The sequence below is a fragment of the Melospiza melodia genome, chromosome 3 (genome assembly GCF_035770615.1).
Source record: "Melospiza melodia melodia isolate bMelMel2 chromosome 3, bMelMel2.pri, whole genome shotgun sequence".
NCBI lineage: Eukaryota > Metazoa > Chordata > Aves > Passeriformes > Passerellidae > Melospiza > Melospiza melodia.
In genome coordinates this window covers 66,517,359-66,544,766 of record NC_086196.1, presented here as the reverse complement: position 1 = coordinate 66,544,766, position 27,408 = coordinate 66,517,359, and the positions used below count along the sequence as shown (strand labels likewise).

The following is a 27,408-nucleotide window of genomic DNA, read 5'->3' as shown; positions in this document are numbered from 1 at the left end:
CAGAACCAACTGAACACTTTGTGGGAAGATTATCTTACCTGTAGCATTATTTCAATCCTAAATTAAACTTTATAGAGTGATTGTAATATTGGTACATATAATAAAACATGCTATAAATAAAAGGCACAGTGCTTGTGTTCTTATACGGCTGTGTTTGCTATTCAGTCATTTCAATTTTAAATCAGAAATTCCAGAAATGCCTAATTCAAGCAAAAGTCTTAAGGGTCTGAAAAATATGTTTTAAATAAAAGCTTGTTTAAGTTACACAAGCACGAGAGAGGGAAAGCAGTTCAAACTGGGAAGCCTGTTTATTTTTCTTTGTACAGGTTAAAATTAAATGCAATATGTTTATCTTTTTTTAATTCCTTTCTTTTTCTTTTGAAGGATTTTAACAAAACTCTTCACACACATATATAGTGTCTTAGAGTGCCAGGTTTCAAGCTAAATTACTTTTTTTGCACAAGGGGTAAAACAACAGAAATAATAGTTCAAGGTAAATGTCTCCAGACAAAAGAGGTTCAGCTGTGTAACTGTTGGTTGAGAAGCTCTATGGGCTTTGGTAGAGTGCCATGGATGATTTTTACACTTCCCTGCAGAAAACCTCCTCCCCCCTGACCATATCCTCTGTAATGATCCTGAACAGAAGCAGTGCCTGATCCTGCTCTCTTCGTAGGAAAACAGAGACATTGCTTAGAGAAGGTTTGCAGGCTGAAGTATGTAAAAATTAAAAGAAAAATAATTTAATTCAGTGAATTGGCTTGACCATTATCTTGTTTCTAGTGCTGGTATTTGCACCTATGCTAGCTGAGTATAAACTGATGGCATCCATATATTTGTTTAACCTCATATTTCACCCAAGAGCCCCCAGGTTCAATAGCAATGGCTAACCAAGCTCCTAGGCTAGGCCAGGAATATCTCTGGAAGGTTACTACTCCATGAGATTTAAGGTACAGTTTCAGGCACACTTATTTAAGTGGGGATGAGGTAGCGTGGCTTTCAAATGGCACCTGGTCTTCTGCCACAAAGTTTGCAGCAAAGCCACACAAACAGCAACTCTGACAGCAAAGACAAAGTGGTGGGGCTAAGGATCCAGGGACAGGGCATGCCGTGGTCACCTCTCAGCTGAGGAGCTGCTGTAAACTATCTGTAGATGAAACACCAGCTTTAGAGGATAAAATTGCTATACCACTGCTTGAACACAGAAGGGCAACTGGGACAAATTAAAATCTTAAATCACAATTTAGACTATGCGCAGTAAGCACATTTTTGATGTTTTTGTATGAAAAACCCCGATAGTTTCTATTTTATATTAAATAAGTTCCCCATATGTTTGATAGAAAAAGTGTGTATAGTTCAATTCATGCCCACCTGAGACCTTCAGATCCCCCAGTCTGTTGTTTTTCTGTGCATGATCTGAGATATTTAAATGCACACAAATGGCAATGCACTCTAGCACTGAAAGACCTGTGCCTCTGCCCTGGCATTATGAATAAATAAGAGAGGGGGAAAACAGGTTGGAAACAGCAAAAATGACTGTCTTATAACAAGATAATTGCCTGTTTTGATAGCTCCAGCAGCCTTCCACTGTACTTCAGGGTGCTCTGATGGGAGAGTAGATCTGGTGACTCACTGTTGTTGTTTACCCTTTTGGCCTCTCTTTGGCCTGATAGTCACTCTTCAGTCCCATTAGCTTCATCTGATTTTTCTCTGATCTGTGCATGAACTGATTCAGTTTGCTAACACAGAAGAATAGGATTTGGTATGAGTGGTTTTTGGGTTTTTTTTGGTGGTGGTTTTTAGTTTTGTTTTGTTTGGGTTTCTTTGGTTGGGTTTTTTCCTTGGTTTGTTTTCTGCTAATTTAATGGTTTATGTCCTTTCTCAGAAGACTGGATGAATATACAATCCTTAGGGTTCCTAAGTAACATGCTAACAGAGGTAAAATTTTTATAGGTCTTAATGCACTTTTAATTCAGTATTTCTGTGATGTTTTGTACTTCAACATCTTCTGTGTTGCAGATACTTTAATTCTGCATTTAAATATCCAATTTTCAGCTAATGTGATCCTTTAGGAGGAACATGACTTTCAGTTGTGTAGTAATTAAGCTGTTGAACCACCTGAGTTGCCTCCTCCTCTTCCAATGCCCTACCTCATCAACTGGTAATAGCTTATAAATGTGTAAATGACTATTCAGTCTGCAAAGCTGGGTGAGAATCAGGCTCCTTATCATGGTTGACTGGGGGGAAGTCATTACAGTTTTAGAAGATGTCCTGCAGATTGTTGTTCCTTCAAGCGGTTTTTCTCTTCCTCATGTTTCAACGAAGGCAGCAGTGATGCTGGACTTTATGGGGAAAATGATGAGGAGGTAGGATGTACCCTATAGACTTGTATGATGGTTTATGTATTGTTAAAATAGCCAGGAATTGCTTTAAAGTCTACAGACAGGCATTATAACTCAGGATCCTTCACACGGTAGCTATGCGTTACACTTTTTTATTAATTAAAAGTCTAAAGTGGTATAATGGAAAAGGAGCACAATACAACAAGATGCTAAACATTGATTACTCTTCCATCCCTTTGCTGTCTCTGGCATTGGAAAATTCAAGGTGGCTGCACAACTCACATCTCACTGTTTGTGACTTTCAGATCCTGGCAATCAATAAGTGCATTTTTTTTCCTTTTCCTATTTTTTTTTTGCCCTTTGCTGAGAAAACAGCTATCAACGTAATCAATGCATGATTTGATTTTTTTGCTGTGTCCTTCTGGGGTACAACTGGATCAGAATATTTTGGTTCATTTTAGAGCATAAGTGGACTACAGTGATATAATGCTATGGTTGGTTTGTCTCTATGGGAAATATAGTGTCTTGACTTAACCTGCTGCTTCTTCTGTTTTACCAAATAACCTCTGTTGTACATTTCATGTGTGTCATGTTCAGAGACCTTTACTGTTAACATAAACTGTTTCCTGGTATTGGTTATTTTAGTCTTCCAATTTGATAGGATCAAAGTATACTATTATGATTCAATTTTTTTTTGTGAAAGTACAAGCACAAACTAATCCTGTACTCCATGACAGTAAAAAATTATCTACAGAAGCTAGGTAGAAAAAAAATCTTGTGTTTAAGTGCTGTCTTTGAAAGTTGTTGAAAAATCCGAAGTTATTAGCTTAGTAGAGAACAGCCATCCTGGATAACTGGGACTTGAGAGGCTTTGGGTCAGTTTCTCAGAAATTCAGTGGAATCCTTGGAAGCCAGGTTAGTAAAACTTAGCTGATACTTGGTGGTCTAATGTAACTCTTTATCTGGCTCTGCTTTGACTGAGGGCTTGAAGCAGTTGAACAGAAATCTGTCCCAGTCTCGGTGTTGTATTTCTGTGTTTTCTGAGAAGTGCTCTACATCTGCAGCCTGTGCATTTAAGTCACAGGCTAATCTTTTTGGCTCAGAGGATTACAGTTTATAAGCCTTGATACTCAAGCAGTGATGATTTTTCAATGACAGGTTAAATGACCTGAGCAGGTGACAGCATACTGGCATTTCTGTGCTAAAGTATGGAGCTGGTACATTTTGGAGGCCAAGAATTGAATGCCATGAGGGAGAGCTGTATGTAAATCTTTCATTCATGCAAGTGGTCACTTCTCCAGCCCACTGAATTCTGTGAAAATCATTACTCCTCATGTTGCTCTCACTGTTTGCTAGGACTGTGTCCATCTGTAGGAGAGATCTTCTAGCTCTGAAAATTCACAAAATGCTTTGGGGTAAAGAAAGGTATATCATTATATAACGTTTCAGGAACTCCATAAAACTTGCAGCAGATATGTTTGCAAAACACTTCTTGTGCAGAAAGAACAGCAGATAATTGCATTTCTCATAGCATCTGAATTAGTAGAGTGTTTGAAATATTATTTGCAGAGTAAATGAATTATTATAAAGACAATGTAAATCATTACAGTTTTCATGTGTTTTATCTCTGTGTCTATACAGCAACAGAAAGATAACTCCAAAATAGTTTGCTCATCATGTGAAACTAGAATGCAAGTGCAGAGCTCACATGCTTTTGAGCTATTTGATGTGCAGAAGTGTCTAAGAACCAAGTGTGGGCTGCATTTCCTATATATCTCCAAGATAAACTGTGTGCTGTGTAGTGTTCAGTTATTACAGCAGTGCATGGAAAGTCTGCACCAGGAGACTCAACAGGTCCTGCTCATAGCCTTGAGCACTCTTTTGCAGCTGCCCTATGCTGTTTTAATTGTTAGCATGTTTCTTGGTGTGATTGTGATCCGTGCCAACTGGCAGCCTGCTAGGAAGTCCTTGAGCAATCTCCAAGGAACAGCAAAGGCTGGGACAAAACCCCCAAGACAGTGAGGTATAGAAGACATTTAGAATAGGGAAAGTTTAGCTATATGGAAGGTGAGCTGTGTCCTGCCACTTGCTCCTTGTGCCTTGAGGCTCCTCGAGACAAAACACTTCAGATTTTGCACTGTGCTGAATGCTGGACAGTTTTGTAGCATAAACTTGCCTCTCAGTTTTCCTCATCTCCCATGAGGCAAGCTCTGTGGCAGGGCTATCTGCCAGCACAGCCCTGTCAGTCTGCATACAAACAGGCAGGATCCTGGTCAGCAGGGCAGTCCCAGCTGAACTGTCCCATGGAGGCACAGTAGCCCTGTCAAACTGTTCTTTAATGCTACAGCTGGTTTAGTTTTATCAAACCCTTGAACACCTTTTGAGCTGTGCCCCTCCTGCACTCTCAGAGCTCCACAGCTCAGGATGCAGCCTTAGACAGACCATGAGCCAAAGATTAAAGTGATACAACTGGCCCACAAGGAAATGTGCAGGTGAGCTCTGTTACCCCCCATCTGCCCCTGGCAGATTCTACAAGAAAGCATTCATTACTCCTGCAAGTTCTTGTGTAGGTTTTTGCATACTTCTTTCTTCCATACAAGCAAGAGCATGTTGTATATTGACTCAGTTTCTGGAGTGGAACTCTGTTTCAACTTTTTTCCAATCCAAATGTGCAGACATTACTAACTGAAAATATAGTTTTCAGTCTGAAGGAAAAGCAGCTGCAGTTACACAGGTTTTTTTTTTTTAATTTCTTCAATGTCATGCCAAAAAGATCTACAAAGAGGTTTGAGGGAGAGGAGCTGTAAAGTTTCCCATTTAATCATTAATAAGAACCATTTTTTGGTGGCTGGTATGCTGCTGAAAACTGGCAGAGCAAATTTATTTTTGCACTCTGTGGAACTAAACTCATCTCTGGATTAAGGAGCCTGAAATTCCGCTATTATAGGACTGGAGCCCATGTGTAGAAGTAATTTTTTCTAATCATAGGAGAAATGTCCAAATTTTAGCATGAATGCAGGGATGTCTTATTCAGACTGAAAGTAGTGTGTCCTCTGTTGAAGTTGATTCATCAAAGCACACTTCTTTGCCAGAGGCCATAACAAATCTTCCTCATTACCTATGGCATAAAGGATTTAGCAGGATGGTTAGTGCTGATCAGGTTATTGCAGCATCAGACTCTGTGCACCCACTCCATGGAGCCATACAGTTGCCTGTGGAATTTTGCTCATAAAAGTGGGTGTTCAGACTGGGATTTAAAGCTGAAAAATTAGTGGTCCTGCTGCACCAGTGCCCAGGGGATAGAAAGCATGGAAATATGTGATTTGATGACAAAGAATGTCAAGAATGTATGGTTTCTACAGGTCTGTGGGTATGGAAGAAAGTACTTGATATTATTCATAATTTATTAATCCTTCTCTACTCCTGAAGTCTCATAATTAATAACTGTTAATTATTATATTCTCAAAGGTGACTTTTATTCCTTTTATTCCTTATTACAACCTTCAGACAGGTGTCTGAAATGGAAGAATTTTTGCATCCTCACATGAACCGCTTAGGTGCATCACGCCTCACAGTAGAAGTATTGCGTTTTTAGATCACCAGCATTCAATGGGGTTAGAGGAGAAACTGGGTCTCAGGGAAGAGCAGCTTCTCTCATTCAGTCTTCAGATGACAGAAGAAGCAAAAATGCTTCTCTGTGAGTGAGTGCATGTCCTGTTTCAAACACCAGTCTTGCAGAGAAAGAAAATATTTTTTAGCTGCCATGCTATCCTACCCTCGAGTCTGTGTTCTCTAGTCCCTAGAGAGAGAGAGATTAAATAGGGGAAACAGGACTAACTCTTCACAACTGGAAGGTTTTCCTGCCTTAGGAAAATATTCTGTTTCCCCTCTGGACAGTTTTTACACACCATGATGCATTTAGAGCATGTTCTCTTGAAAATGCAAGACAGTTCCTATTGCAACAAGGGTAACAGGCTTTGTTTTCCCCATGAGTGACTCTCCTCAGATGTGTGTGCCCTGCCTTCCTGCCTGAGCCCGGGCCTAAAGAGACTCAGAAACCTCATGAGTGACATCAGGAAAGGATCCACTGAGTCTGAATCTGCACTGTCACCCCTCCTAGGTGCTCACAGGATGGCGGGATCCATTCTAAACATTACTAGCCTTTTTTGGAAGGAAGGGAGGGGGTGAAGGCAGTAATATGACATGGAGTGGGATGGAATATATCTAGTTTGGATATCTGGGGCTGGGTCATGTGAGACCTAAGCCAGTCATTTCACTGCCAGCATGTAGTAATGAAAGAAGAAAAGAAGATGCCTGCAAGTGCTTGTCTTAGGATTTATTTTCTGTCAGGAATAGGAGGAAGGACATTTAAAAAAACAAAGTATTCTGAGACAAACAAAAAGACTATGCTAGCCCATGTTGTGACCTACAAATCTCATAGTTTTATTTACTCAGATTTTGGAATATTTGGATCTAAATTTTCTGTCTTGCTAAGCTTTTGTTTTAAGTGTCTTGAATTTGTGACATGATGGCAGAGAGAGCTAGCTCTGAATGTGCAGTCGGGCTAGGCCGCTGTAAGAAGGAGTGGCACATAATTCAGTAACAAAAAGATTGTACCAGAGTTTCTTGTGAGTTTATTTCAGAGGAAGTATCATCATGGACAAAGATCCTGTGGGTAAGACTTGCCATTTGTTAAGGCTGCTTGCCCTTTACATATCTTTTTTTTCTCCTGGACTGCAAGCACTCTTGCAATATCTTTGGGAGTGTGGGTGATGGGACAGATTGGAAAACTTTTTCTGTTAGCTGTTGGATTTCATTCTTATGGCAGCAAAGTGAAAAGCTAGGGGTAATTTTGCTTTTAGGATGAAGTTGCCTCCTTTGAGTATGGATGAAGAATGGTACAAAACCAAAGTAAATATTAAGTTTCTGCATTTGTAATCTGATAAATGAATATTTTACAGGCCATAGAATCAAATTTTAGATCATTATACTTGATAAATGTGTATAAAATATATAAACTGCACACATGTAAATGGGTTCTTTACATCTGCAGTGTGATAAAACACAATAAATGTAAATATGAAGTATGCTTCTTGAATTTATGTAAGCAAACAGAAGCCAGAGAGACCTCAAAAGACACGTGCAGATGAGCTTGGACCTTACTGGGTCTACTCTTTTATCACACCGCTTTTCTTTGGCACAAGCCAAAAATAATACGACATTTTCCATGAGTCTGAAAGCAGAAATTTTTGTTGGAGTTATGATTCATTCATAACCATAGCTAAATGGCAGGAAGGGCTGTCTGAGTGCCACATGTTGAGCTGGTTTTCTACACTCACACCCATATGTTCATGCATTCCCCACACAAAGGTGCATTTGTAGGTGCATGAGGAGAGTGCTTGCCCATGCACCTGTAACAACTGATGCAATACTTGCTTTGGCAGTGGACAGACAGGGCAGTGCAGTGACACTCCAGGCCTGCTTTTATTCTAAGTTTCTGGTTATTAGAATAGATCTAGTAGAACTTATCTACAATAAAAACCACAAGTGTTGGGATCTGGAGGAACCAATTTCATAGATTCCTTTTCCTTCATTTTCAGTTAGTGACCCTAACAGAGCCCCCCACTCCTGAGGTCCTAAGGGACAAGTGCTCTGCAGGATTACTGCTAACAGCAGCACTTGCATGGAGCCAACAAACACAAAGGTTATAAGGCTGGTGTAGGTCAGAAAAAATGATGTAAAGTGGCATTGTTACTTCCCTGATCAAGATCCCCACAGATTACTAGAAGTGGCCACAGGAAGAAGATGCAGCTTGGCTCAGAAGAGTAGCCAATATGCACAGACTTATTTTTAAGCTAGTGAGGTTATTAAATAATTTTCTTTATAGGTGAAAACTCATTTTATTTAGTCATGTGCAAAATGGTTGAGATGTGTGAGGCTTGAGAGAAGGGAAACCAAGCTAGAAGACTGCAGACCGCTAACTAGGAGTTCCTTTCTGTGCTCACTAGAGCCACTTGCCCTTCACAGCTGGCCTGCATTTCCCATACATGCCGTGCCCATAAGATCTCCATTGTCAGCTGCTTTTGGTTCAGCTGAAGGGAAGGCCCTGGAGGTCACTGGAGGTGAACTCTAGCATGGAACCAGCCCATGGAGGCAACAGAAAGAGACATTCAATCTATACCTTTCCACTAATCATTATAGCATCTCAGTCACGGGCAAATTACTGCTGAACTGATCCCAAATAAATTGTTGCTTCTCTACAGCCAAAATATCTTGACTTGGAGTCACCTGAAACTGCACGTGTTGTTAAAATTTTCTGTGTGGATAGTATATATAAAATATTTCCTGTGAGTAATAGAGTTTAAATGGAAAACTGCCTCTCAAATACTGTTACATCCCACCTATTCTACCTAATTCTTCCTGCATGGCACATTTCAAATTGTTGAATATTATTTTAACTAATAAAAAGGATATGTAAAAAATCAAAGAAACTACTAACAGAGGTTAAAGAGATTTTTTTTTCTATTAGATGGCCATACTGTTCTAACCTGTTCTATGTTTTCACTGCTTTTCCTCCCACAAGGTTTCAGCTGTTTGTTTGGGTGTATTTTTAACATGATAGGCATACTAATAAAGGCACAAATTCTAATATGTTTGCTTACAAGGATTATTTTTTCTCCAGATATCTGTTCTACGTAGGCCTGTAGGCCAAGATATGTATCATTTGTATACAATATTGAGCACTTATTAAGAATACTTGAAAATGTAGTGAGGTTGCTTATGTAATTACCATCCACAAAGAGAGGAAAAAATAACACTTATAGCTATTCCTTCTGCTTTATTCCTTTTTTTCTTTTTTCTTTCTAGTAACTGAAATATTACTGCAAATACTGCATGAGTTTCCTTGTTTTCATCCTTGAAGTGTGAGGTTCCTTGATCCAATGCAATGCAAGCCTTTTTTTATTTTTATTTAATGGCCCGATTTGATCAAGCCTTTTGTCTCTCTATTTTTAGGCAGCTTACAAAATTAGGGATTTCTTGCCATTTTAATATTTATTTTTGGTAAGGTCACGTCTGGCTTCAAATCTCCACTTTAACAAAGTTCAGTTGTTATGGTTTGGCAAAGCTCAAGCAGGTCTGTTTGGACAAAAATAGCCAAATTTTAATTAGGAAATAAGCTGAAGTAGGATGAGTATAAATAAGTTTGCATGTAAAAATAGAGCTATTGTTGGTCTGTGTCTGGATGGTACTCTTTTGGGCATATTAGGTCTCTGGCCAGTTTTTCGTGGCTCACAAATTTGGACAATCCCAGGCTGACAGAGTTAGATTCCAGGTTCCCACTTCCCAGGGTAATGCTCCCACCCCTGAGTTCTTGCATTAAACCTGGTGTGTGGTACCAAATGTCACTGAAAAGGCCAACCTCTGCTTGAGTCTTTGAAAGACAAGGCAAAGACTTTAGTGAAGGGACATCCCAGGCTGCTGATCTCAAACAGGGAAGGATTACCTTACTCCAGCAAGGATTGATGGGCAGAATCCCCGTGAGGGGTGAAGGTCTGGGGCAGTGCCTCCCGTTCTGTATTTTCTCTTGGGCGGTTTCAAGTAGCTGCATGCTGAACACGCTTATGTCAGTTGTGTCTCCTGGTTCAAAGGCTGCTTTAGCTCCTCTGCTGAGGCTCCTAACTCTCATTAACTGTAGGGAAATCTGAGACACCTCCAGCCTCTGGATGCCACAGGGAGGTAGGCAATATGCCATTTTATTGTAATTGCATCTGTCCAGAAATGACTTTAGAGCACGCATTCTTTGATTTGTGCTCTTTGCTTCCAAGAAAATCCCACCTGTAATGAAGGATTTGAAGGGTCAACCTCATAATTTAACATTGAAGGTGTTAAACTGGCACAATTTTTAATAGTGTCCCTAATTTTCTATCTCAACATTCTCTCCTTGTAAAAGTTCGCTTTGATGGAATCTGAAGGTTTCTTTTACAAATGTATATTTGTATAATAAGCTACATTTTCACATAGAAGGAAGAGAGATAAAAATAAAGGTTGTCCTTTTAAAAACATACATGTCATATTAAGAATATATATATCCAGGGACTGATATTAATTTCAGAGCCTTCAAAAAAGACTCTGGATTGTATCCATTACTGTCCATGGCCCTGGTTCAACTTTTATATAAGTCAATAGGCATCCTGGCTGTTTCCTCCCATAGCTGTTTGGATCAGGCCCAAGGCAAACACGAACAGTCAGAGTAAGATGCTACAAATGGTGAAACTTAAAAGAAAAAAGGAAAAGCGGTTAGGCTGCATGTGGTGGGTGCTAGCAAAAAAAACTCTGCATGAATACAGCATAAACTAAACACTGGTTTTTTGCCTGCAATTTATTTAAAGAATATCAGTCTTCCTGGGTTTTAAAACTGAAATTGGTAGGGTGGAGTTCAGGGCAAAATATCTCATGCACTTTTCCTGCCTCCTGTGAGCAGCCCTTGGGAAGTGAATCCCACCTGCCAGTGCCACAGGTACAGAGAGGCGGCTGCAGGAGCCATGCTGCCAGCTGGGATGTTGTCTTCCCTTGTCCCACCAAAACCCAGCTCCCTGCAAGGGACACTGGCAAGCAGGAGAAAAAAAAGTCAATCGATTTCCTCAGAGGTGTTTTGTGCGAGGGCCCCTCTTCCCCATGCACAAAAGGGCTCAGAAAGGAGGGTGACCCCCTGGTCCCCAGTGCTGGCCAAAACATGAATGAGAAATAGCCCCTCTGTGGGTGCAAAGCAACTCTCCCCCCATCCTCACCGTGGTTTATTTATAGATAGCCATATTTGTTTGTATTGTCAAGAGGCAGTAATTCCTAGATTATTTCCTAAGTGTCCAGAGAATAAAGATCAAATGCTGCCAAGTGTACACATGACAGATAAATGAGAGTATAACACCAGAATCCTCCTTTGTCATGGAAATTGTGTCGGTTTCCTGTTAAGAAAATGAAAAACAGATGTTAAAAAACATAGCTGGTTGTGTGGATAGCACTGTATTGGGACAGCTCAGATTATAAAACAGTGAATACTTGGGGGAAGTGGGGTGGGTTTAATTTCACTTAAAAAAAATTGAAAAAGAAATGGAGCTGCCATTCAGATGTTTCTAGCACATAGCAGCTTCAGCTGGTTTTGGGATAGGAAATACTAATATGGGCCCTTTCTCTGGATTAGAGTGATCACAGTAACGCTGCAAATGCTGGGCTTTATCTAGTTTATAATGGGAATGTTTTGGCATGAAAAAAAACTTGGGTGGGTTAGGGATTTTTTGTTTTTTACCCACCATTGGATTCCCTCTATGTGGCAGCCAATCTGGGCTATCCCATGTCAGCTTCTTGAGGAACTAAACTGTCTTGACTTTCCTTATAGCTTCATTTTGAGGTAGAAGACAGGGAGAGGGAAGGGACTAAAGTCTGTAAAAAGGGAAAGACAGATTTCTGCTTTCAGATTGCCTCTGCCATGGAAAGGTTCCTACCAAAGGAGAGAGAACCACTTTCTAATCATCTCTCCCCACCCTTTGTAGGATTCTTTGTCTATCAAGGAGAGAGCAAAAGAGCAGAGGCAGTTAAGGGATAAGGAGGGTGTTATGGAAAAAGGCAGCAAGAAAATATGTGATTATTTATAACACTGCTTACCTGGATAGTTCCCTGAAACACACTTATCTCTTCTGTGGGGTATGAAACATGTGGGATTTAGGCTAGAACTATGCCAACTATGGTAAAAAAGGCATAATATTTTTTCCTTTATTTTTTAGATGATTCTCCTGGTTCTTGGTTGGTATGCAGTCTTTTTAATGACCTGTTACTGCAGTGCTGCTTCCTGTTTGTACACTATGTTGACATACTGGAAGTTTGAAAGACTGCCCTGTCTTCCCTGTAATCGATATTAAATATATGCACCTATTATACATATATATGTACATACACAAGACTTTAATAGGAAACAGGCAGGATTGAGGCAGACTTCAGCTTTAACCATGGGAGCAGCCCTCTGGAGAGGGAGAGCAAGCTCCCCAGGAGCTCCCAGAGATGTCTCCCTGTGCGGAGATGGCAAGGGGTGCTCTGCAGTCAGCAGGGACTGACAGCAGCGAGATCAATGCCTTCCTCCAGCCACACCACTCATCAGCAGCATCAGTGCTGCCCTGCTTTTGGAGCAGCACCAGGTGTGGCTGTGCTGTCCCAGGCTGTGCTGGGTGAATTCACCTTGGCCATGGCACTGGGGCTGCTCCCAGCCCCTGCTGTATGAGGGAAGTGCAGCAAGGCTGGCTGCTGGGGACTCCCAGAGAATGCATCCTGCACACCCACTGCAGAGTTTAGCTGGTACTTCCTAGGCAGCTAAACCCATTACGACTGAATGTTCCTGAGATCAAGGTGTGGGATGTGAAATATAGTAATATTTCACAATAACCAACATTTTCCAGAGTTTTCAAAAGTTGAAAATAGTAATTTTTACTTTTTTATTTGACAAATTCTCAGCAGTTGTTTTTTATTTCTTTAAGTGTCCTCTAGATTTTCCTTTGAATTTTTCTCCCTCTGTAATTAAAAATTGAGTTGCAGGGGTGTGTAAATGCATGTATGAATTTTATGTATATAAATTCTAACAATGACAATCTGGCTGGAGTCTCAGTGAGCTCTTAGAACAGAAGACAGCTTACTCAGTTTTGCTGAATTTGCTTCAGTTCTTGGGATGATGAACTCAGTATATAGATGAGAGATTTTAACATCAACTCTGACACAAAGTTCAATGCAAACTTTTTTATTTACCCTGGAAAACCTTTATTTTTCCCTGTATGCACATGGATCAACATGTGCTTCCTTTTGATTCTGCTTTTTCTCTTCCCTGTTTGTCAAATGTCTGCAGTCCCTGAAGCTGGGACAGGGAAACTCCAGATTTCTGGATGCAATTAAAAGGTCACTTCCTTTTGCTGTTGTTGCTCTCCCCTGCAATCCTGAGGTTAGAAGTGGAATAGCAAGTCATGAAGTGTTCAAGGCCTTATTATTTGGATCATTATCCAGAAATATTTATTTGAATCATCTGATGCAAAACTGTCTTGTAAAAGAAAATCTCTTTGCAGCATGTTTCCTTACTAGTCACACTTGGAACAGAAATACTGACAGCATACTTTTGCTTTGAGACCTTGTTGTTTTCACATCCATTGCAGGTAGAAATTGGAAAAGGTGCTGTATGAAAATGTGTAGGCTATTATTACTTGTGCAATCTAGTGATTGAAGTGAATATGGATTATAAGTGACCAGAGAAATCGAAATATAAAAAAGGAGATTTTTAAAAGTTGTAGATCGCATTAGTAGAATTCTTTGGTGATGATTGCTTCACAGAAGTAAACTGGAGAAGCTCAGGAGTCATTCTCACTTGCTGAGAACTGTCTTTTCACATCATATTTGATGTACCTTAGGATCTTCTTCCCCTGTGCTAATGCTGGCTCAGTGCTGTAGCTCTAAGTCACCAGAGCATTTGATCTCCAAGGACATCAGTTTGGCACATTGCATCACTATGAAATTCTACAAGAGATGTTGGGTTTTTTTCTTTTTTAATGTTGCTAGTTCATTTCACACAGGCAAAATCACCAACAGCAGCCATGAGCCCTTGGACACAGGAAGAGAAGGTGTCTTTAAGGGGCTCTCCTCAGTGGTGCTCCTTGGGTGGGTTGAAGGATGAGGAAGAGCTTGGCCTCCCTTCCAGAGAGCTGATGGCTCTTTGCTCTGCCCTTCGCTGATTCATCAGTGCATTTAATTCCTGATTCTTAGTGGGGGAGATTGTAAAACACCATCTCTCCACATATGACATTCTACCAGACGCACATACAGTTACAATACTTTTAACGCCCACTGATATTTTGGGGGTTTTAAGTGTGCTGCTGTAGGAATTAGGAATATTTACCTATAGAAAAATTACTTGCGTGAGAGAAACGTTTTGCTTCTGATTGAACAAACTTACTGGGATGATTTTTTTTTTTTTTTTTTTTTTAATTTAAGAGGCTGGGTTAGGTTTAATTTTCCATGGTTTCCTGTGAGCTCCGAGCCGGGGTCCCGGCGGCGCGGTGCCGGGCGCTGCCGCTGAGCTCCTTGGCAAGAAGATGGCGCTGGCAGCCCGGGATTGAGGCCTGGCCGATCGCATCCGCAGGGGCACCTTTAAACAGCTCCTCCGGGCCGCTCCAAGTGGAAAAACAACTTCCCTGCAGCTGTTTTATGTTGTTTGGGGTTTGGTGGTTTGCTGTGTTTTTATTTTTTTCTTGTTCCGATTTTCTTTTTTCTTTATTAATGCTCGGTACTTAGAAATCCCAGACTCCTCCAAACAGGCTCCTCTCTTGTCCCGTGAAATGCAGCTCAGCGAGCTCCCTTCATACACCACCTTCTTTGTACCCCAGCACTGAGCAGCCTCGGGAAGCTCTCTGGCTACAGTGGGTTTCTTTGTAAGGAGGGGCACGGCTGTGGGGATGACCTCTGCGAGCAGTTTTTGAGTGCTCCACCCTTTTGCTGGGCTGGAGGACAATGTGCCCTGAGCAGGGGGGCCCTATCCTGGTGTCAGCATCAAGGGGATGTAGTTTTGCTGCCTTAAATGCTCAGGGTGTAACTGTTTTTTTACTGTTGTTTTTGTTTAGGTGTTTGATTTGTGCTTTTTTGGCCAGCTCTAGCTTGCTTGTGTCTAATTCCATGAGTTAGGTATGACTTTTACAAGGTGGGGTGCCCCCTCTTCTCTAGGCTGGCTGTGAATGATGGGTGTTAATGAGAGTTGGATTCACTTGAACTGTGATCTTCAAAACATAAAAAATCATTGTTCTTTTCTCTCAGCACCTACATTTTGGTGTTTTACCAACTATCTTGGTGCATAGCAACCATATACATAGCAGGGAAAATGCTGTTACTTTCAGCAAGTTCTAGGTGTGTGTGCAGGGTATATATATAAAATACATGCTCCCATTTGCAAGGTGCTCTAGTGTGCCAAGTATTTCTCCATCTAAGACTATTTGCATACTTTGCCATATTAGTTGACTGCAGTTTTCATGAGCCATAAAATAAAGGTTAGGATATGAAAAGATTAAGTCTCTATTATCACAGGCTGTGCAAATGGCCAGTGTGTATATAGCTGTATTTTTTTTTTTCTAGGCAGATTTTTTTTTATAATTAATTTAACTATGGTATTAAAAATTCAAAATTCCTATGGGTATTTTTTTTTAATGGAGGGAATAATTTATTAATAAAGTATTACCCTAGTCACAAATTTCTCTCTATTAATTTCCCCTCTAAGAGAAGAGGGAGGACCAGGAGAGCTGGAGAAAGATGTGTGCATGAACTCAAGGCTGCATTTGGCAATTCATCCCAGCACTTCCAGCCAGCACAATGGTTGCCCCAGTATGCAATTTGTGCAGAATGGGTAGATGATTTGCTTCATAAGCTTTGAGTACAAAGGGTATTCCATGATGCCATCTGATTGCTTAATCCCCAAGGAGTTCTTCAGGCATTTATTTAGCACTAATTGCATGTGTAAATGTTCTTAATTTACAGCGTGTGAAAGTTGCAGTGAATGCACACAACAGAGGATGTCAAAGTGACGCTTCATGGAAAGATGCAGTTAAGGCAGTGCTAAGTCACTTCTAAATAGGATTAATCATTTATTAAAGTTCAAAGCTCATCAGAGCACAGGGACAAGCATATGATGGCTTGTTGCTGTTCAAAAGTAACTAGTGGAGTGGAGCTGTGCCTCTAAAACTTTCTGTGATATACCTTACTATGCTGCAGTAAAGGAAGAATTTAAAACAGGGTGAGTTATTCAGTTCAAGGCAAAGAACTTGTCTTGGCAACAGTTGCACAAAGCCTGCTTGGGCTGTTAATTAGTGCTTGCATTGTAATGAAGCCGTGGAGTCCCAGGCACTGTACAGGGATGTAAGCAGGGGATGCTGGGGCTGGCCCTGCCCTAGAGCTTGCACAGCTTCAGCCCCCAAGATGTGGGAGCAAATCAGTCTTGCAGGGCACAGTACATCCACAGAGGTCTCAGAACAGGTAGGTGGCATTCTTTGGAAAGGGACCTGCAACCCTCAGGGTAGTGCCAGCTATTTCCCAGTGGTGGAGTGGAAACTTTGATCTTGTTCGAGATCCTGAATTTCAGGGTAGATACATGCACAGGAACACCAGCAACAGCTGGCACCTGAGCTTTTGGGGAAAGCTCAGGTCCTAGGTTCTCTCTGTGCTGGGTGTCTGTGTGCTGGCAAAGGAGCTCAGGAAGTCATACAATGAAGAAAATTATACTTTTTGTGACATGATTATATACTGTAGAAATTTAATTGCCCACGAGTCCCACTTTGTGATGCACACTGCACAGGCACCCAGAGGTAACTCTGAAGAGGGAAAACCTGTTGGTTTACAGTGTCTATTGAGAGGAGCAGAGTTCAGGAAAGCTGGGCTCAGTCACACCCCACCCAGCTCAAACACAGCCCTTTTCACCCAGCTTTACACTGCATGAGATGTACCAGCCCTCACACTTCTCTGGTTCTTCAGTGGATGCTGATGCTTATACCTGTGTCTTAGTACTTTCAGAGAGGGAATAATTCTCACAGCGAATTAGAGTGTGATAACTCTTCTGGAAAGGCAATTTGTTCAGAATTTGTCAGGAAAAGTGGGAAAGGTGAAGGCTTGGGTGTGAATTTTCTTGTCCATCTGTGAAATGTCTTGATCTTTCATTAGCTGCAGAAATGGTACTGATTGAATACTACCTGTTTTGAGACTGGCGACTTTATGATATTCATTCACTTTATTTCCCCTGAAAATTAGGTAAATGTATTATGCCTTTTTATGTGTCTAAATCTTACATAGTTTTGTATCTTCAGGTTCAGTCTTGATTGTCCTTAGACCCATGAGGAATAGCATGGGGCTGTCTCTTCTTCAGCCATGCAGGGCTGTGAAGGCTTTATTTTCAGGCATAGCAGAGAAATAATTCTGATTTTCCAGAATTCCATGGTGAAGACCGGGGCTGCACAAAGGGCTAAGCATCCTGTCCCATTGTGTGTCAGTGTTTCCTACAAAGTAGAATCCATAACATAAAGTTCAGTGCCACTGGCACAGACAAAATTATATGTATCCGAATAGGATCTGACAATACTGAGGTCCAGGGGAAAGAGTAATCTATGGATCCTGGCAGGCCATGATAAAGAGAGGCATGTGTTTCAAATTTAGCCCCACTTTTATACTTATAGCTGAGCATTAAAGTGTTTTTTCAGCCAACTTAAAGGAGGGGCAGTGAAAATGGAGACAAGAAAGTTAATCATATCTGGATGCCAAAACCAGAAGTTAATTTGTATGTGAGTTCTGGTCCAGGATCCAAGCCAGGTCTTTTGTTAGGCTAAGTGGCTTCATCATCCCCATGAGAAAGTGCTGAAGAAAGCTGGAAGAAGTTTATGCATGATGAAGAAAACTGAACTTCTCTTGCATCTTTCCTGTGCCCTTTATGATTAATGGAAAGAGTCCCTTAATTCAAACATATGCTCTTGGTCTTAGGGGAAAAGTGGTTGTGATTAAAAAATCACCTTCTACTCTTATAGCTTAATTTCCTCTGTCTTTCTCAAATGAGACCAAAAACTGGAAAGAGTGTGGATGGCCCAAACAATTTAGTTTAAAACAAAACAGAACAGCCACAAATTCCCTTATGCTGAGCTGCTCTGGAAGGCTTTGATGCTCTGTGCAGGGTTGGTTTTTCTCCTTACTCATTGCTTGCATTTTGACAGGATTGGTGTGTCCTGAGCTTACAGGTCTCCTCAGCTTCCAGGGTAAGGAAACCACAGAGGGAAAAGCCCACATATTGCATAAAGCTTTCCACATTCTGTGTTAGGAAGCCCATAGGTGTTAAATGTCAGACAAAGGTACAAGCCTGCACTTCCTGTAAGGCAGGACCTGAAAGCAGAGAGATCACATGGAGAATTGGTGAGGCTGGCTGCCTCTGGGAGCACACAGGGTGTCTTCTGGACAAACCTGCTGCTGTGGGACAAAACTGGCAGGGCAGTCTTCAGACTAGGCTAAGGAGGAACAACTCTGCTCTTGCCAGCAGGCAAAGTGACACTGGGACCATTTAAGCAATGTCTAACTGAGTGTTTAAAATTATTAAGTTGTACCTGAACGCTAAAGACCAAATTTTCCCCTTTATTTCAAAAGTTCATCCATTTGAGCAGACCCAGCCCATACTGGGCTGTGTGTCCCCTTGCACAGCAGAGATGTGTGCAGCAGCAGGATGTGCTTTTGTGTGTGGCCAGCCAAGGCATCAGTAAAACCAGGGAGGTGCAGTGGTACCCTCGGAGGGAGAGCAGCTTGCTGGTATGCTGCTGAGGGGATCATAGGGATTGGAGAGCCAGCTCTGATTCAGAGGCAGCTGTGAGGAACAGCAGACAGGCCTTGGAGTAGATGGGAGGACCCAGAGGGGACTGGGCACTGCTGCTGCTAGCAGTAACCTGGCTGTGTGTAGCCGAGCACCACTGCCCTAAGGTCCCACCTGCGTGGGCACAGCTGTTGGAGGAAGAGCTACACATAAACTCTCACCTCTTCTGTCCTGTCAGATCTAATTGTTTGGAAGGGGTTATGCTTAAAGGATTAACTTTCTAGATTTCATTATTTTGTTTTATTTTTTTAGTTCAAAAGGTTGTCAGTGTCTTTGGGTAAACAGCCTCCAAGGGAAAACATAGTTAGGCTGGCCCAGTGTCTCACCATAAAGTACTATAATGTGATATGACCCTTTGTACACTTCTTAAAATTTCCTCATGCTTTCCAGTGTGTGTTTGTGCAAAAGAGAGCCTCTTGAAACCAGAAACCTCTAAAAATGAATCCTACAATTACAATAAAAATTGTCAGTGTAAAATAAGACACTCTCAGTAAGGACAAAGTCATACCTCCTCTGGGGTGTTTATAATCTGAATGTTATCAAGAACTGAAATCTGCATTAGCAATATAAGCAGACCAACTCTCATGTCATTTCAGTGCCCTATTAAGGACTATCCTTATTGACTCCTCCATGGCACAGGGTTATGCCTGAGGTAAAATATTTTTCAAGATAAGAATGAATATACAAAGTCACGCTATTAATGGTTTCTAAAATTTCATCATTATGGTGTGTATGCTTATAATTACCCCACTGACACCCTTTAAATGTCCACAGTGAAATGTGGTTTAAGCTTTTAAGATTCCCCAAGTAAACATCTAAATGGATCTATAATAAAGAACTTTTAAAACAGGGAGTTTAAGAGAAGCCATTATTTAACCCTGATTTTACTGTTGGAGGTTCTGAAGTGGACCTAGTTTTTGCAAGACAATTGCTGTGCATTTTCATGGAGTTTTGGTGAGCTAACATTTAAGCAGCTGGCTCTTAAAATACTTTTGCAGCACCATACAGGTGTGTACGGTAATCCTGGGGGGAAGATGGACTAGAAGGACAATTACAGGATTTCTCTTTTCCCCCTCTCTTGCCACTCCTGCTTTTGCCCAAGAGGAAAAGGCATCGTGTTTCAGGTCCTAGGAAGTCACACTTGCCCTGTTTGTTCTCTGATAGAGGCCTATAAACAGAGACATTCAGTCTGTAAACAAGTCAAGCTTACAAAGTGACTGAAAGATAACAGTCCCCCATCTAGCAGTGGGAAAGGAGGGAGGGAGCAGGGGGAGGGATGATAGAGGGGCTGCAATAAAAACAGGAAGGTTTCTGTTGGTCCTCTTGAAGTTGGTGGTTAAAAACATCAAAGCGTGGTGTGTGTTTTTTTCAGCCAGACTGCTGTGTCACTTTATAATTCTTCATAAAGCAGTCATCCAGCCACTAACACACTGCAACTGTTAGTGTGAGCTGTGCTTTGATTTAGAGGAACTGGATCCTGCTCCAGGCATGTTAAGCTGAGGAATCTCTTGTAGGTTTTCTTGGCATGCTGTGTGCCATTGAAGAAACTATAACTTTTCAGAGCTGCTAATTGCAAGCTGTTGAGGAATTTTTCCTTCCACGAAAAAAAAAAAAATCAAAACAATAAAAAACTCCTCACAAATAAATTACACCCCTCTTCTTTCTCACTCCCCAAATCCAAATAATTTTCCCAGGCTCTGAAGTGTTCAGAATTTCCTACATTGAAATTTAAAGTGGAAAACAAGATGGCAATGGAAAGGAAGAAAAACAACTATACCATATGTGTCAAAGCAAAATGTACATATTCTCAGCTTGGTTCTAAGAAATATAAATTATTCAGCAGCTGCTTCAACAGAGAGATATTTTACAAGTTTGGAGCCAGCAAAGTACATCAGTTCTCTTAAATGGGGGAAGGTATTTTGTTCTCCAATTATAAGACATTCAGAAAATGGCATGGAGCTCTGGTCTGCCCTTGGAAAAGCAGCCAAATAGAGATAGATGGGAAGAGGAGCAAAGAAGGGCAGGAGCCTTTAGAGTCAAAAGAGCAGCTGCATTGTTCTGGGAGGGGAATAGTGAACTTTGCTATAAATGGTTTTAGAAGCTTCTCTGCAGTGGGCTGCACAGACAAGCCACTCTGGTTTATTATTGCTCATACAGCTGACTTACACTGAGCAGCATTTGGGTTCAGGAAGAAGACAGCAAAAACAATTCTCTATGTAGAGAGCAGTCAGACCAGAGGCAGCCTTTGGTCTGTGTTAGAGCAGCTTGGCTGAGGTTAGAGGCTAGGTTTGTTAGGTTTTTAATAGCTTTCCTCCAAGGGAATAGCTGCTGCAAGATTTTCCACTCCTGTAGGGATTACTTCTGTAGGAGGTGTTGCCATAGTTGGGAGGAGGAGGGAAGGCAAATGTACTAGATGGAGGAAATGATTGGTGCTGATGTGCTCTGTTACCAGATATGATAGGTAAAATTCCATGTCTGGATGATGATTTAAATTTCCTCCAGCTGGGAAAAGGGATTTTAGCCTCGATCCTTCATTGCTGATCAAAGCCAGCAAGCACTCTCAGCAGTGGTGAAGCTGCAGTGGAGATTTAGAATGCAGGTCAGCAGTGCAGAGCTCATTCAGGGGACATGTGTTCCATGGGCTTCCATGTACAGGCAGAATTTGAAAAGGCCACCAGTTGCACCCACAAATTGAGACACCTGAAAAATTCTTTTCTCTGGCATATCTTTATGGTATGCATAGCTCAGTACTTAAATGGATAATTTGTGATCCCTCTAAGCCTTTTCTAAAGGATGTTTTTTTAGCTTTTTAATATTGAGTACATCTTGCCTATAATTCTTTTTTGAAGGGGAAATTTGTTCTTCCTTGTAATGTTTAACAACCAAAAATATAAATAGAGGGCAACTTAAAATTATGGATCTCTTTGGGTGAACCTTTACTTTTATAGAGTGCTTTTCATTTTACATTCATTTTATATTATCAGCTGTTTTAAAATAGTGTGGTGCAAATAATATCACCAAGAATAATGACCTGTAGTAATATGAATGCAGCTTTTGTCTTTAGCACAGAATAAATCAGAAGACCTGATGGAATATATTCCTAAAGTACTAAACAGGCCCTTAAAGGTGAATGTGTGTGCATCCATGCAGGCAAAGGTGTAAAAAAAATATAGATAGGTAAATGTAGGTGAAAAGGTATTCCTTTTGGGAACCTCAAAAGGCTTAAGTGTTGGTTATTCAAGAAAGTGGATGTGGCAGGAGCTCATTGTGAGAGATCATGGAAACTTCTTGAGTTCAAGCCAAATTTTTGTACACATACACATGATAATGTTTTAGCAACTTACTCAAGCTATGTAAAGGGAATGTGGAAAATAAGAAGTGGGGTTGCCTGCAATTGAGATTTTGGTTTGGTTGGTTTTTCTTGCCTTTAGGAGTTTGCCAGCAGCATGAAAAACTTGACTGAATAATCAAACTAAGTATTTGCAAGCATCTACCAGATAAAAGCCCCAGAGTTACTTACAAGGTATTAATGCATTGTTCTGTTTGCTTTTCGTGCACATTCATATGCATTATGTGTTTGGAAGACCATCCATTACTGAGAAATTCCAAAATGCTTGCATGAATAAATATGAGCAAATGTTCATACCACAAGTGGCTTGCTCGATTCTTTTGCCTGTTTTTCAAAGCTTGTTGTCTATTTCCAGCAGATAAAACACAAAATAAATGTGATAATTTGGGTTTTGTTAATAAATGCCTAGGTAATGTTTGCAAGTATGCTTTTATGGGCATTTTCCACCTTCTAAAACATATCAAGGAGATACATTAACATTAATAGAAACATAAGTAGCAAATGTACTTAATTCCATTAAAGTTCCTTTGTGAATAAACAAGTCTGTTTTCTACTGGTAATTCATACCTGTATTGGACCACAAGTAGCTCTGAATATTTAAAGCTAACTTGGGTATATTGGATGCCTCAGAAATCTGCCATATTATAGGTAGCTGGGATACAAGAGTCCAGGTTTTTTTTCCTATATGTCAGACTGGGGTTTTTGGTTTTGCTTTGTTTTTTAAATTATTCTGAGGCAGATCAGAGTTCAACAAGAGTTAGGACAATGCTCTCAGGCATAAGGTGTGGTTCTTGGGGCTGTCCTGGGCAGGGTCAGGAGTTGGACTTTGATGATCCCTGTGGGTCCCTTCCAGCTCAGGAAATTTTATGATTCTATGAACAGCCATGAAAGCTTTCTTCAGGAGGAACTATTGTAAGTTTAGGCGGTGCTAAACCTATAGCTATTGTGAAAATCCACCCTTCAGTAGTTTCTACAGAACTGTGAGAGCCAGCAAAGCCATTGAAATTAACAACCCTTCTAATGATTTAAATCTACTCTAATTTGGACTGCACATGTGCTATTGACAGAAGATCTCATTTTTCTCATGTGTTGCATAGTCTGTTTCTTGAGTCTCCTCACCCCTGAATGGATGCTGACAAGGCTGCAGTGCTGTGAGCCAAGGCACGCTTGTCACCAAGCTTGCATGGAAATCCACAGACTTTAGTTAAGCTAAGGGAACACCAGCACAAATTTTCATGAGTAAAACTAATCCACAGAGTATTTGGAAAACATGTGGCACCTGAGCTGTTGGATAAAAGCATGATCCCATGTGTGATTATTCAGGTAAAAATATTGTGGGCGAACAAAAGTTTTTGATACTCCAATAAAACTTATTTCTTACTTAGAAACCTGCATCAGCAAACACATTTTCTTCATCGTTGTCTCCTGAAAATAGATATGTGTGTGTGAACTCTCATTATTGTTTTTTGTAACTAGCATAAAGTAAACAAGAACAGTAATTATTATTATTAAGAAACTGATGGATTAGCACATGTTTTTCTTGTTTGTGGGCATGATCTGTAAGAGAGCACAAAATAAAGACAGTGGTGTCACCTCAGAGAGGTGAGGTGATTTCTCAGCAGGCATAGAGGAGGACAGAGAGGGCTCTATGGTTTGATTCCATCTCACTGAAAACCTGGAGAGCTGTGGATTTTACATGGCCAGAGCTCAGCAGAACAGAGCTTTGTCTTGATAACTCAGAATGACTAGATCATGCCTGGTAGCTGGTCCTGGAAACCTGACCCTTGTCACAGGCTGACTACATCAATTTGCAGTAGATTGATGATGTATAGACTGTGGGTGCCCCAGGGGAGACCCAAGAAAGGCCTGAGAAACATTGTATTGTTAATCCATACCCCTCATTAGCTTCTGCTGTGCTGGATTTCAACTCGCTGGCAAGGCTAGGGGAGCTGGAGGGAGAATGTGGCGCTGTCTGGCATTGTTATTGTTGGTTGCCTTTTGAATGAAAGGATGTTTTAAAATACCTTTTCTCCAAAGTTTAATACATCAAAACTGGCAGGATTCTTTATTTTCCTCTCTGTCCCTCTTGTCAAGTGTCTGGAATGCCTAGATTTTCTTTGTATATTGATTTAGCGCTCTCCCCTCAACAGCCCGAGCTTTATCTCTTCCTGATAAGAGTCTCGCTATATCCTTTCCCAAGTAGTGGCAGGCAAATTATATACGCTGAAATCAATTTACATTTCACTATCATTCCTCAGCTCTGGCTCTGTGCTGCCCATAGAGGCTGCAGCCCTGCCTTCAGGGCTCCTTTATGCACTTCAGGACGTGTTGCTTAACCATTTCTGCTCAGTGCACTGTAAGGTTTTGATTTGAAGGAGGCTTTAGTTTCAAACGCGGTTTCCATCAAACAGTAACATCTTTGTCAAACTTCAACAGAATTAACCTTAACTGCCAAGGAAGTTTTGACTGCCATCATAAAAATGTTTGATTAGTGTTAATAATTTATTAAATTGGTTTGTCCTGACACTGCCAACATGTTGGAAATCCCTCAACCATTAAAACATTAACAGAGGCTGTAATACAATGCTCCTTCTGTTCTACGTTTTATTTCAAGACCACATTCTTATGAGCCTGGTTCTGTGGTGTTCCAATATGCTCTCATTAGGACTGCATTAAAAGATGAAATATGACAAATATTAAAAAGCGTGGGAATATAGAGTAAAGCATGGTGGGTGTACTTTTGTGGGCAACTCTGCTGCAATTAAATTTTAGCAAAGCAAGCCTGTTTTTGCAATATGGGGAAATAAAATTACCAGGCAAGTATTTCACTGAAACAGACCCAATATGTTCAATTGCTTCATCCAACCTCCTAAAATACATAAGCTTGGTTAGAATTTCTACTAAAATGGGAAAGCTGATATTGGACCTGCTTATGCTGAAGTATGCTGTTCAATTATAGAAGAAACAGAGTCTTATTTGAGAAAGGTATTAACGCCTTGAGAATATATTGATCAAGTTTTTATTTGATAGTTTACATCTGCATTTGAATGGCTGGTGGTAGGAGCTCTCCTGTGTTCCACCAGAAACACCTGTTTTGGCTCACACAACCTCAGGAATTGCATGTAATGTATTCCATATGAAATGCCATTTAAATAACAACAAGAGTTTCGTTTGTTTTCCAGCTCAATAGAAGATAATTGAAATGGAGGCTCAGTTTATCCTTTGCAATTTGCTGATAATTTCAGTAATATTAAGTAAGTAATTAATTTTTTTCCTCTGCTTGGTAGCCATGTAGGAGCTCCAACCTTGTCTCAAATGTGCAGACTGGTGTTGCTCATTGCATAAGTAAAACACAGAGATGTTAACAAGTGAAAGGAAAACCTTCATTTCTATATCCCAGTTATGAATATAATTACTGAGAGGTTTTTAAACTTTTGGATTGAGCTCTTCTATAATTATTCATAACAGCTGGACTGGTCACCAGTCAACTCTTTTCTTTTTGGTACCTGAAAAACTATGATGGGCACTTTAGTAAAAGGTGTATTTTATTTTATTTTATGAGAGGAATTCATCTAACCTAGCCATACCTGTATGCTTTAAACTCCATGTGTTTTCAAATTAAGGTAAGGCTTTCTAGTTTCTAGGCACTCAGCTGTGTGGAGTAAAGATCTGAAATAACTGGCCTTGAGTCAGAGGACTGGTTTACAGTGAGGTCTATTAGAATGCAAGCTGGTCTTTCAGTTAGTCTCCACTGATTTCTCCTTTCTGTAATGTGCAGGGTAACTTTCTGGAAATGATTACCATAGATCAGCCTTCTGCAGATTTCTAAACTTAAAAACATCATTCTTAATAAACAAACAACGTTGTAAATGCTAATTTGTTTTAGGATGTAGTATGCCTTGTAATAGGTTGGCAAGAACTTTGCAGCCAGAGTACATCAAAATGTAGAAAATAATCAATTGTTTCAACATCAGAAAGTCATAATCCATGTACTTGATAAATTCCCAAAGTTGTGTCAAATACATGACTCTTTGGGGAACAGGCTGAGTGCAAACATTAAAATTGTGTCTCTGTACCTGTCAGGAATAGACTTACATTTGCCTTTTTTTTTTCCTTCTGCTGTTGTTTGTCTTTATAATTGTTTCCTAATCATTTGCTGTGTTAATAATGAGAATTGTTGAATGTTCTGAAACCTCAACAGTTCTACATTTATTAATTACAACACAAAGATAAGAGGAGCAAGTGTGTGATGTGAGATATTTTAACATGAGGCTTCAAATGGCTCCAGTTCTTTACTAGACTGGGATAAACTAAGACAAGAACTTTTAGTAAGTGCCAAGAAATTTCCATCTTATTAAGATCATCCTCAGTTCCTCCTGACAGTATGTTTGCTATATGTAAATGATCTATGAGTTTTTCCAAATTGTAAACCAAAGATTGTATTTTTCCTGCACAGAAAAGTGGCACCTGATGTTCATGGTTAATGCATTTTATTTGTGGTTGATACATTTCCATACTTCTTTTTCCCAAAGTAAGGAGGGTTGGAAAATTTTGAATTAAGTCCATAAACTAATTATTTTCCATTCCAATGTTGTTTCTTTTGTAATAGAACTCCTGACTCAGTGCTTTTGTAAATGGCCTGCAGTTACATGACCCTGATTGTGGTCTAATGAGGGTTGGAGGGTGCCTCTTAGATGATGCTGGAAAATTAAAGGGACCTTTTTCCTCTAGCTTTTCAAACCAATTATTCTTTGATTTTACATGAGAACAATCCATATATATATGTTGAAATCCTTTTCATTCAATGGCACTCTTTTCCTGTCCCCAGCTTTGATTTGGTGCCCATATTTACAAAAAGGCTATGTAATGGGAACAGTAGCTGATAGATCCCACCATGGTCCTAGCAGTTAAACAGTGAGTTCAAATACAGTAGTGTGAATGAACTGAAATTCAACAGAGGAAGAGAATCTCTGTTCTGTTCAAAACAAAGTCATGCCTTTCATGTCCAGTTATTTGTATCCATCTTTTTGCCCATATTTCCATTATTTAAAGACAGTACAGTTAGTGAGCAAAGGGCCCACAAACACCTCTGACCCACTTGTCTGCTTATGTGCTGTGACTCTGGCCGTAATTTGTGTGCCTTTGGTGACTTTGCTTACCCTCCTGTTGCACTGATTTCTTGGAAGCTCTCTAAAATAAGATATAAGCAAAAGGTATAGTTTGCTTTCTTCACTGCCTTTCACCGAGAGCTGCAATATAATGTTAGTGCTTCTGACCAGTCACAATGATAACAAAGGGAACTATTGGCCAAATAT

At 40.4% G+C, this 27,408-nt stretch overlaps 1 long non-coding RNA gene across 2 annotated transcripts in view; it reads left to right on the top strand.

Annotated features, from left to right (window-relative positions):
- The window catches only part of LOC134416775 (uncharacterized), a 211,378-nt gene that overhangs the window by 119,915 nt on the left and 64,055 nt on the right, over positions 1-27,408 (top strand). The window contains exons 1-2 of one of the 2 annotated variants that reach the window (XR_010027385.1): positions 16,119-16,143; positions 25,276-25,347. The exons of the other annotated variant lie outside the window; for it this stretch is intronic. This is a non-coding gene — a long non-coding RNA (uncharacterized LOC134416775). Of the gene's footprint in view, positions 1-16,118; positions 16,144-25,275; positions 25,348-27,408 lie in introns of those variants that run through there. 2 annotated transcript variants of the gene reach the window in all.